This window comes from Penaeus japonicus, unplaced genomic scaffold, assembly GCF_977035675.1.
Source record: "Penaeus japonicus unplaced genomic scaffold, GWHDUDI00000001_assembly GWHDUDI00000035, whole genome shotgun sequence".
Taxonomy (NCBI): domain Eukaryota; kingdom Metazoa; phylum Arthropoda; class Malacostraca; order Decapoda; family Penaeidae; genus Penaeus; species Penaeus japonicus.
The window spans coordinates 27,761,013-27,771,012 of record NW_028234437.1 but is presented as its reverse complement, the minus strand read 5'-3'; the positions used below and the strand labels follow the sequence as shown (position 1 = coordinate 27,771,012).

Sequence of the window (10,000 nt, the reverse complement as noted above, 5' to 3'; positions counted from 1 at the left end):
AAACACCACGAAGCGATATTCCACGATACCACGATAACCCAACCACCTTTTATTTATTATTATTATTATTATCTTTTTTTTTTTATAATTCCCTCTCGGCTATTGAACCGAACCGAACCGAACCGGACAACCACCGCCGACGCCGAACCAATGACTTCATTACGATCACCGCGCCGACATGTCTCCAAGCTCGGGGTTCTCCTTATAGAACCCAAATGAGCGGACCTGAAGAACACCGAGAACCGAGAACCGAGAACCGAGAGAATCGCAATAGGCTGACCAAACATGGAGGTGGACCTTAGCGACAAGACGCCGGCCGCTGTCTTGCCCAAGCGTTCACCTTAACAAAAACTGGTTTTTATCTTCAGGGGAAGCGGAGGGTATTGTACAAGATGGGCATTCGTCTTACCACTTACTCACCTTCCCCCTGCCCCTCCCTCCTGTTTTTATGTTTGTTTGTTTTTGAAGGGAAGATGTTTTTTTTCTAGTGGGAATTATGGAAATATGGAATGAATGATTGACTGAAGGGATAGGGCTATGGGACTAAAAGGGGGTCTAGTCCCATATCCCTAGACCCTTTTTTAGTCCCAGAAGTTTCAGAAAGTCTAAGGCTATGGGCCTGAAAAAGGGTCTAGGCCTATGGGACTAAAAGGGTCTAGTCCCATAGCCCTAGACCCTTTTTTAGTCCCAGAAAGTTCAGAAAGTCTAAGGCTATGGGACTAAAAGAGGGTCTAGGGCTATGGGCCTGAAAGAGGGTCTAGTCCCATATTCCTAGACCCTTTTTTAGTCCCAGAAAGTCTAGGGCTATGGGACTAAAAGAGGGTCTAGGGTTATGGGACTAAAAGGGTCTAGTCCCATAGCCCTAGACCCTTTTTTAGTCCCCAGAAAGTTCAGAAAGTCTAGGGCTATGGGCCTGAAAGAGGGTCCAGGGCTATGGGCCTGAAAGAGGATGGATCCATTCGCTTTAAAACACCTCCTTGTTCTTCGCATAGGGATAGACAGGTATTAATACTAAATTGTTTTTTTCGTGGGATTTACACTGAAAACGAAACAGCTGACTGTCGTTTTGGTTCTTACACAAGGAAGAGAAGTTGTTTGAAGTTTGTTACTCCTTCACTTCACAAAACAGGTTCTTAGTTATCCGCAAATAGGACGTATGCAAAGTGACTTCACCAGAAATTGCGTTTATTTTTAATTTCATTTTATGCGTGTCTTTCTCTTTCTCTCTTTATCTTTCTATCTTTCTCTTTCTCTTTCTCCTTCTCTCTCTCTCTCTCATATTTTCCTTAAGGACTCATTGAACATTGATTCTAAATGTTATAAAATGCAGGTATAATAAACCATACTGAAAATAATCAGGTAACAGGTTTTAAAGCTTTTACGAATAGAGTTAAATGCCACTGTTGTTTTATTTCAGCTTTCATTATTCAGGCATTCATTCTTTGCTTAGTGTCTCAGCAGTCTAAAAAAAAAGTATAGATCAAAATATTATTACTATCTCAAATAAAGATTCTAATAAATTTTATATATATATTTTCCCCCTTTTTTTCTTTTCTTTTTTTTCTTCTTTTTTTCTTTTTCAAGAAGCCTCTCACGTAAATACCACATCAACAGTTTCAAAAAGGTCTCGTCAATTCGGACCACATCACGATCACAGTAACACGAACTTTCTATCACTGTCATTTGCGGAAAGAGACACCATTACGCAAACAGCTGTTACTCAGGAGCACTCAAGCCCATGTTTGGTTGGCCAGACCACGTTTTGTGCCATCATAGACGTGGGTATGTGGGCCGTCAGCCGGGGGGTTATCAGAGGGCTGTGGTGGTGGTAGGGACGAGGGGGAGGGGGGAGAGGGGAGGGGGAGGGCATTAGAATGATTCCTTTTTGGAGATTTTGAGTGTGCTGTTCCGTCTGGTTATCTTTTTGGTGTTCTGCGGATACTGTTGATAGGAAGATAGAGATGAAGGGGGATTTAGAATGGTAGATTGGTTGGTAGGTGAGTAGATATGTAGGTAGATATGACTGATATGACTAGCTAGGTAGATAGGTAGATATTTAAGTGGGTAGATAGATAGACTTAAGATAGATATAAAGACAATAATATTTCACTTCAGGATTAGTTAGCAAAGTGGAAGATGGAGGGCAGAGGGAAAATGTTTTATTTGATTTCATGGAAGGGAGAGGAGAGAGAGAGAGAGAGAGAGAGAGAGAGAGAGAGAGAGAGAGAGAGAATTAAGAAAGAGCATAGTACCCGAGGCTAGAATACAAAAAAATGTTGCAATTTGTAAAACAAGGAAGATAAGAGATAAAAATAGTGACTTGGATATTACTTTAAGAAAAAAAAACAGGTATTTGTGGATATACGAGCATGCAAGAAAGTGAGAGAGAGAGAGAGAGAGAAGAGAGAGAGAGAGAGAGAGAGAGAGAGAGAGACGGATGGAGGCTGGCGACAGAACAGGGAGGGTAGGAGAGCAGGAGGGAGGGAGAAGAAGGGCAGGAAAGGGAGGGAGGGGGGGAGGGTGTCAGATGGTGAGTCACAGGTAGGGACGGGTTTTAGGTGCACCGGTGCCATCTGGAGAGGACTTTTAAACTGATTACGTGCCACCTGTCTTCACTACAGTGCCACACGTCTGTCACTCCCCTTGTTGTTGTATTTTTTTTATGGACATCTCGTGAAGATATATATGTCACTAAGGCAATTTCTTTGATGTTGTATTAAAGTTATGAGGGTTGTTGTTGTTTTTTTTCTAGTATGTTACGATAGCTTTGTCTCATTATTTAACTATTTTTTTCCAGTATGTTACGTTAACTTTGTCTCATTATTTATATAATTTTGATAAATGATGCTTGCTGGGGGTCACGAGTTGTTGTATTGATTAAAACTATCTTTAAGTTCACATCAGCTGATCACTACCTTTCGCAAAAGAGGAATTCAAAAAAGGAAATAGAACATAATGAATTACGAAAGTTTCTGAACAAAGCAGCTATGCAGAAGAAAAAGATGAATAAATGAGTAATTAAGAAGAATATTTACCAAACGGGTTTCGCAACGCCACACTATATTTCACTCACAGACGTCAAACATAGCGATGACACGATATTCAGTAATCACTAAATGATACGCGACTCTTCTTAACCAACAAGACTTGCGTGCAATTGCAATCATTTTACAGTGCAATGAGAAAGAGGGGGAGGGGGTAGGGGGGTAGGGAAGGCAAGGAGGTGCCATGAGAGGGTTAGGGAAGGAGGGGGGGAGGGGGAAGGTTAGAAGGTGCCACTAGAGAGAGAGAGGGAGGGGGGAGGGGAGGGGGTAGGAGAATGGTTGCAATAGTGCAATCTAGCAATAGTTGTCGTTTTTTTGCTAGATTAAAGCGACATGTCGAGTTTAAATAAAGGTGCTTTTAGGGAGAGTGGGGGGGGGGAGTTGGGGGGGATGGAGGTGATAAGCACGGAGAGGGGAGGCTTGGTCGGGAGGGGTTGGGGGTGGGGGGGTATGGGGGGAATGGAGTGTCAATCTACACCCAGACACATACACACCTGTTTGATAAAAGGTTATAGATAAAAGCGTTTTGTCTCGTTGATCTGAACAATTAATTCGTTTTGCTTGTCAATTTGATTTCTATTTGGTAACCTTATACCCTATTATTTATTCCTCATTCGCATACATAGAATATATAAATAAACATAATCAAAAGAGGAGGCTTAACCCCCCCCCCCCCTCCCTGCTCTCCCTGAACCCTCTAACCCCAACCCCACCCCCACCCCTCCCCTATCCTACCCCCCCCCAGGGGGGGAGGGGGGGGAGAGAGGGAGGGAGTGGGGAGAACACTTACTCGATCGACCCTTATAAGGTCACGGAGCGGGAAGAACATGCTATCCCCATTGTGCAATAAGGGCGAACCTCCCATGTCGCCACAACGAGTGTTTCGCCCTTTCGCTCTTCCACGGGATGCTCTCCACGGTGTAACCTTCATTGTTTCAATTGAGAATAAATAACAAAGTTTTATTTATAGTTCTCATTACGTTGTAAGGAAGTGTTTCCAGACGAGACAACATGGCGGCGAAATGAATGTTTATGTTTATGTTTTTTTTTTTTTTCCATCAAAAGTATTTTTGGAGAGAAAAGAAGAATTTCGAGAGAGGATTTATTTTTTCTTCGTGGAAATGTGGGTTTGACTTGACTTTTGACATTTGGCTGAGATTTGGGGAGAGGAGAGAACGGGAAAGGGAAAACAGACCTTGTTTCTGTCTGTTTAACTTTCTGTTCACTGTTTTTGTTATGTTTAACTGTTTTTTTATATGGCTATTTGGGTGTGTGTACACAAATAAACACACATGTACTCACATGCACACACACGCACACGCACGTGTGTTTATATATATATATATATATATATATATATATGTGTGTGTGTGTGTGTGTGTGTGTGTGTGTGTGTGTGTGTGTGTGTGTATGTACATAATATATATATATATATATATATATATATATATATATATAGAGAGAGAGAGAGGGAGAGAGAGAGAGAGAGAGAGAGAGAGAGAGAGAGAGAGAGAGAGAGAGAGAGAGAGAGAGAGAGAGAGGCAGACAAACATACACAGATTAACAGACATCAAGAGTACTATCCACATTTATCAGTGAAATTCCCTCTTACATTTATAGCTTAACGATACGGCACAAGGCCCTTTCAAGAGGTTAACGAGAAAGACCCATTCCATATTAAGACGCGTGAAGTCATAAACTGCTCCTTTAAGTAAGCGAGAGAGAGAGAGACAGAGAGAGAGAGAGAGAGAAAGAGAGAGAGAGAGAGAGAGAGAGAGAGAGAAAGAGAGAGATAGATAGATAGAGAGAGAGAGAGAGAGAGAGAGAGAGAGAGAGAGAGAGAGAGAGAGAGAGAGAGAGAGAGAGAGAGAGAGAGAGAGAGAGAGAGAGAGAGAGAGAGAGAGAGACGTACACATTGAAACAGACAGAGAGAGGCGTGCATAAAACACACAGAGAGAGAACGAGAGAGAGAAAGAAAGAGAGAGAGAGGGAAAGAGACAGAGAGACGAGAGAGAGAGAGAGAGAGAGAGAGAGGGAAAGAGACAGAGAGAGAGAGAGAGAGAGAGAAAACGCAAGGAGACATTTTTGACCTGCAAAACAGCTTTCAAAACTAGTTCCTTATTTGGATTAAACTTTATATTGCAACTCCATCGAGTGACATTTCATTGCAAAGTCGTTGATCTCGGAGCCATTTTTTAAAATTGTTATTAATAGCTTGTGAAATTAGAAGGGTGAGTTGTATGCGTTTATTCATTGCGTATAAAGACATTCGCAAACGGCGAATTTTATCTTCGAGAGATGTGTTTTTTGCGTTTGGGATAAAGGGACAAGTAGAAAAAAAAATGAAGATGGTCTTAGTAGTAAACACGAAGATTAAAAGTCTTAGACGAATTGAACAGACGAATAGACAGACAGACAGACAGAGGACTCAGGCAGATAAATAGATAGACAGAAGTGAAACAGTGACCGAGAGATGGAGAATGAAAAAAAAAAAAATGCACACACTCTATGAATGACGCAACTGTACGGTTAAATATTACAATTACCTCATAGTCTGCACTGAGAAGGTACTGCACTGTCCTTGCTTTGCGCTCTGGGCAATGGCAGCGATTCCCCCCTCCCCTCCTTCCCCCCTTACCCCTCTCCCTTTCCCTCTCACTCCTAAGCCTCAGTCTCCAAGTAGAACCCTCTCACCCCCCCCTCTTCTCATTCCATCTCCCATCCATTCTCCACTCATTTCTGGACGGTATATATCCATTCTCTCCTCCTCATCCACTTACATCTCCTTCCACATCCGCATCCACATCCACATCCACATCCACATCCACACACACACACACACACACACACACACACACACACACACACACACACACACACACACACACACACACACACACACACACACACACACACACACACACACACACACACACACACACACATCCTTCTTTCCACCATCCATTTCTCTAAATTATAACTCCTCCTTCACCCCTTCACCCTTTCACCCCCTCACTCATCTCCCGCCCCCCCCACCCCACCCCCATCAGCAGACAGATCTGTGGGCGTGGAAAACCCGCAGCGCCCTTGGGTAGGTAGACGGATACCTGTTGGCGGATGACTCAGTTTGGGGGTTGCGGGCGGCAGGGGTACCACGCTCCTACGCCCACACGCCCAGGCAAACCCACACACCTGATCACGCCTTCCCCCCCCTCCCGCTACCACTGTCCTCTCTCTCTCTCTCTCCTCCCTCATCCACTCCTCCCATAAATCTTTCCTTCTCTCTTCTTCTTCTCCTTCTCTATCATCCTCTCCCCCTCCTCCTCACTCCCTTACCCTCCTCTCCACTCCCTCCACCTCTCCCTTACCCTCCTCTCCCCTTTCCTCTCTCCCTCACCCCACTCCCTTACCCTCCCCCTCCCTCCACCTCTCCCTCCCCTCTCCCCTCTCCCTCAAGGCCACCGCCTAATATGCCTCTCGGCCGCCCTAGCTCACCCGGCCTCCACGCCCACGCACAACGTTTGCAAGACACCCCCCTCCCCCCTCCCCCCTCCTTCTCCCTCCCTCGAGCCATCCTACCTTTTTTACTCTGTCGCCATCCTCCAGCTCTCTCTTTATCTCTTTTTCTCTCTCTCTTTCTATCTTTCTTTCTCTTTCTTTCTCTTTCTCTCTCTCTCTCTCTCTCTCTCTCTCTCTCTCTCTCTCTCTCTCTCTCTCTCTCTCTCTCTCTCCCTCTCCTCCTCCCTCCTCTCCTCTCCCTCCCTCTCTCTCTCTCCCCTCCTCTCCCCTCCTCTCTCTCTCTCTCTCTCTCTCTCTCTCTCTCTCTCTCTCTCTCTCTCTCTCTCTCTCTCTCTCTCTCTCCCTCCCTTCCCTCCCTCCCTCCCTCCCTCCCTCCCTCCCTCCCTCCCTCCCTCTCTCTCTCTGGTAGGCGTGCGGGGGGGATGTTCTTTTGGTGATTTTGCTAATTTTTGTTATCGATATTGTTATTGTTATTGTTGTCATTATTGTTTTTTTGTACTTCTTAACGTTAGTATTGTTATGACCAATGTTATCATTATCGTAACTTTTATTTTTGTCTTCGTCGCTATTACTATTATCCTTGTTATTGTCATTGTATTATCATTATCTGTTTATATATATTATTATTACTGTTGTTATTATTGTTGATGTTGTTGTTGTTGTTATTATTATTAGAGAGAGAGAGAGAGAGAGAGAGAGAGAGAGAGAGAGAGAGAGAGAGAGAGAGAGAGAGAGAGAGAGAGAGAGAGAGAGAGAGAGAGAGAGAGAGAGAGAGAGAGAGAGATTGAGAGAGAGAGTGAGAGAGAGAGAGAGAGTGAGAGAGAGAGAGAATCAGGAAGAGAGAGAAAGAGTGAGAGAGAGAGAGAGAGAGAAGGAGAGAGAGAGAGAGAGAGAGAGACAGAGAGAGACAGACAGAGACAGAGAGAGAAAGAGACATGAAGAGAGAGAGAAAGAGTGAGAAAAAGAGAGAGAGAGAGAGATAGAGAGAGAGAGAGGAGAGAGCGATAGCCGCATAGGAAGGTGGGTGAACTTAGTGTAGGCGAGACAACCGTATGGGCGGAGGGTCAGGTTTTTAAACCAACTGACAGGTAAGGCACCCACGTACACACGCATGTGGGCGCACGCATACATATGCACGTGCATACACCTACACTGACATTCAGGTACACACACACACACACACACACACACACACACACACACACACACACACACACACACACACACACACACACACACAGAGAGAGAGAGAGAGAGAGAGAGAGAGAGAGAGAGAGAGAGAGAGAGAGAGAGAAAGAGAGAGAGAGAGAGAGAAAGCGAAAGAGAAAGAGAAAGAGATAAGAGTGAAGGATATAGTAAGAACAAAAGAGAATGGGCGAAAGAGAGAGTGAGAGGGCAGAGCGAAAGAGATAGCAGGATGAAGGTGGATGTGGAGGTTAAAACCAGTTATTGGTAAGATCACTATGCATGACCCGTGCCCCCTCTCTCCCTCCCTCCCTCCCTCCCTCCCTCCCTCCCTCCCTCCCTCTCTCTCCTTCCCCCCCTGCCTCCCTATCCCTCTCTCCCTCTCTCTCTCTTTCTCATTCTTTCCCTCGCTTTCCCTCTCTCTCCCTCCCTCTCCCTCTCTCCCTCCCTCTTCCTCTCTTCCTCTCTTCCTCTCTCTCTCTCTCTCTCTCTCTCTCTCTCTCTCTCTCTCTCTCTCTCTCTCTCTCTCTCTCTCTCCCTCTCTCTCTCTCTCTCCCTCTCTCCCTCTCTCCCTCTCTTCCTCTCTCTCTCTCTCCTTCCCTCCCTCCCTCTCCCTCTCTCTCCCTCCCTCTCGGCTTCCTTGCTCTCCTGTCGACCCCTGCCTGTCATAAGGGGGGAGGGGGGAGGAGGAAGGGTATCGGGGTGAGGGGGAGAGGGAAGGGGGTATCAGCGAGGGAGGAGAGGGAAGTGGTTTGTACGGGGGAGGGGGAAGAGGGGAGAGGGAAGAGGGGGGCGGGGGAGTGGCAGAGGTGGCTGCTGAGGTGACCGCAGTTATGCTGATGCCTGGGACGAGATCAAGCTCCAGCTTCGAGAGAGAGAGAGAGAGAGAGAGAGAGAGAGAGAGAGAGAGAGAGAGAGGGGGGGGGGGAGATGGAGGGAGGGAGAAAAGAGAGAGAGAGAGAGAGAGAGAGAGAGAGAGAGAGAGAGAGAGAGAGAGAGAGAGAGAGAGAGAGAGAGAGAGAGAGAGAGAGAGAGAGAGAGAGAGAGAGAGAGAGAGAGAGAGAGAAACAGAAAGCATGTTTATAATCTCTTTGTATCGCTTGTGAATAACAAATTTTATTAATTGGATAGACTTGACGTCAATGGTGATGTAACATAATTATATTGGGGTTCAGTTACAGAGAGGCAGAGAGAGCGAAAGAGGAGGGGATGGAGATAGATAGATAAAGAGAGAGAGAGAGAAAGAGAGAGAGAGAGAGAGAGAGAGAGAGAGAGAGAGAGAGAGAGAGAGAGAGAGAGAGAGTAGAGAATGCAAGTGTATGAGAATATGAGAGAGAGAGAGAGAGAGAGAGAGAGAGAGAGAGAGAGAGAGAGAGAGAGAGAGAGAGAGAGAGAAAGCCACAGATACAGGTGAACAAGGCAACACTCGACACTTCACACTGAAGAACACCCGAGACCTTCAATGTTCGCTGTTCATTTGTTATTTTATATTTTTTCGTCATTTTGATAAAGAAAAGCGTTATAGAATCAAAGAAAAACGTTTAAACGAATTATAGTAATAGACTTAAAAAAGGTTTTATAATAACAATGTTAATGATGTGTACCTATTTATGTGTGTGTGTGTGTGCGTGCGTGTGTGCGTGCGTGCGTGCGTGCCTACGTGCACATGCACATCACAAATCTTCTCAAAACAGCACCATCATCGCATTAGTTTTAGCCAAAGGAATAACACAAGCAGTACGTCATTGCAAAGACAAACGTTGTTGGAATTCGCAAAGCATTGCTAATGGCACTTGGATTCGTTATTATCATTATCTTTATTATTGCTGTTATTATTTATATTGATATCATTTGTGTCATTATCATTTTTGTTTATTCTATTTTTTCTTATTCTTATTACTGTAATGAATGTTATTATTATTTATTACAGTGTTTAATATTACTATATGGTAAAAAGGGTAATTATAATGATAATCATTCTTTATAATGATTATTATTATTATCATCATTATTTACTGCAGTTATTAGTTTCATTATATCATCAACATCAACAAAAAAAATCAATCAAACAAGCAAGCAATAAATCAAGCAAGCAATCACACTAACCTTCCCACAATCAAACAAGCCCACAGACTGACCTCCTCCTCCTCCTCCTTCTTCTTCTTCCGCAATCAAGCACACTAACCTTCCCGCAATCAAGCAAGCGCACAGACTGACCTCCTCCACCTCCTCCCTCTTCTTCTTCTTCTTCC

At 44.6% G+C, this 10,000-nt stretch overlaps 1 protein-coding gene across 1 annotated transcript in view; it reads left to right on the top strand.

Annotated features, from left to right (window-relative positions):
* The window catches only part of LOC122255717 (tubulin beta-4B chain), a 25,466-nt gene that overhangs the window by 12,840 nt on the left and 2,626 nt on the right, over window positions 1-10,000 (top strand). The window lies entirely within an intron of this gene.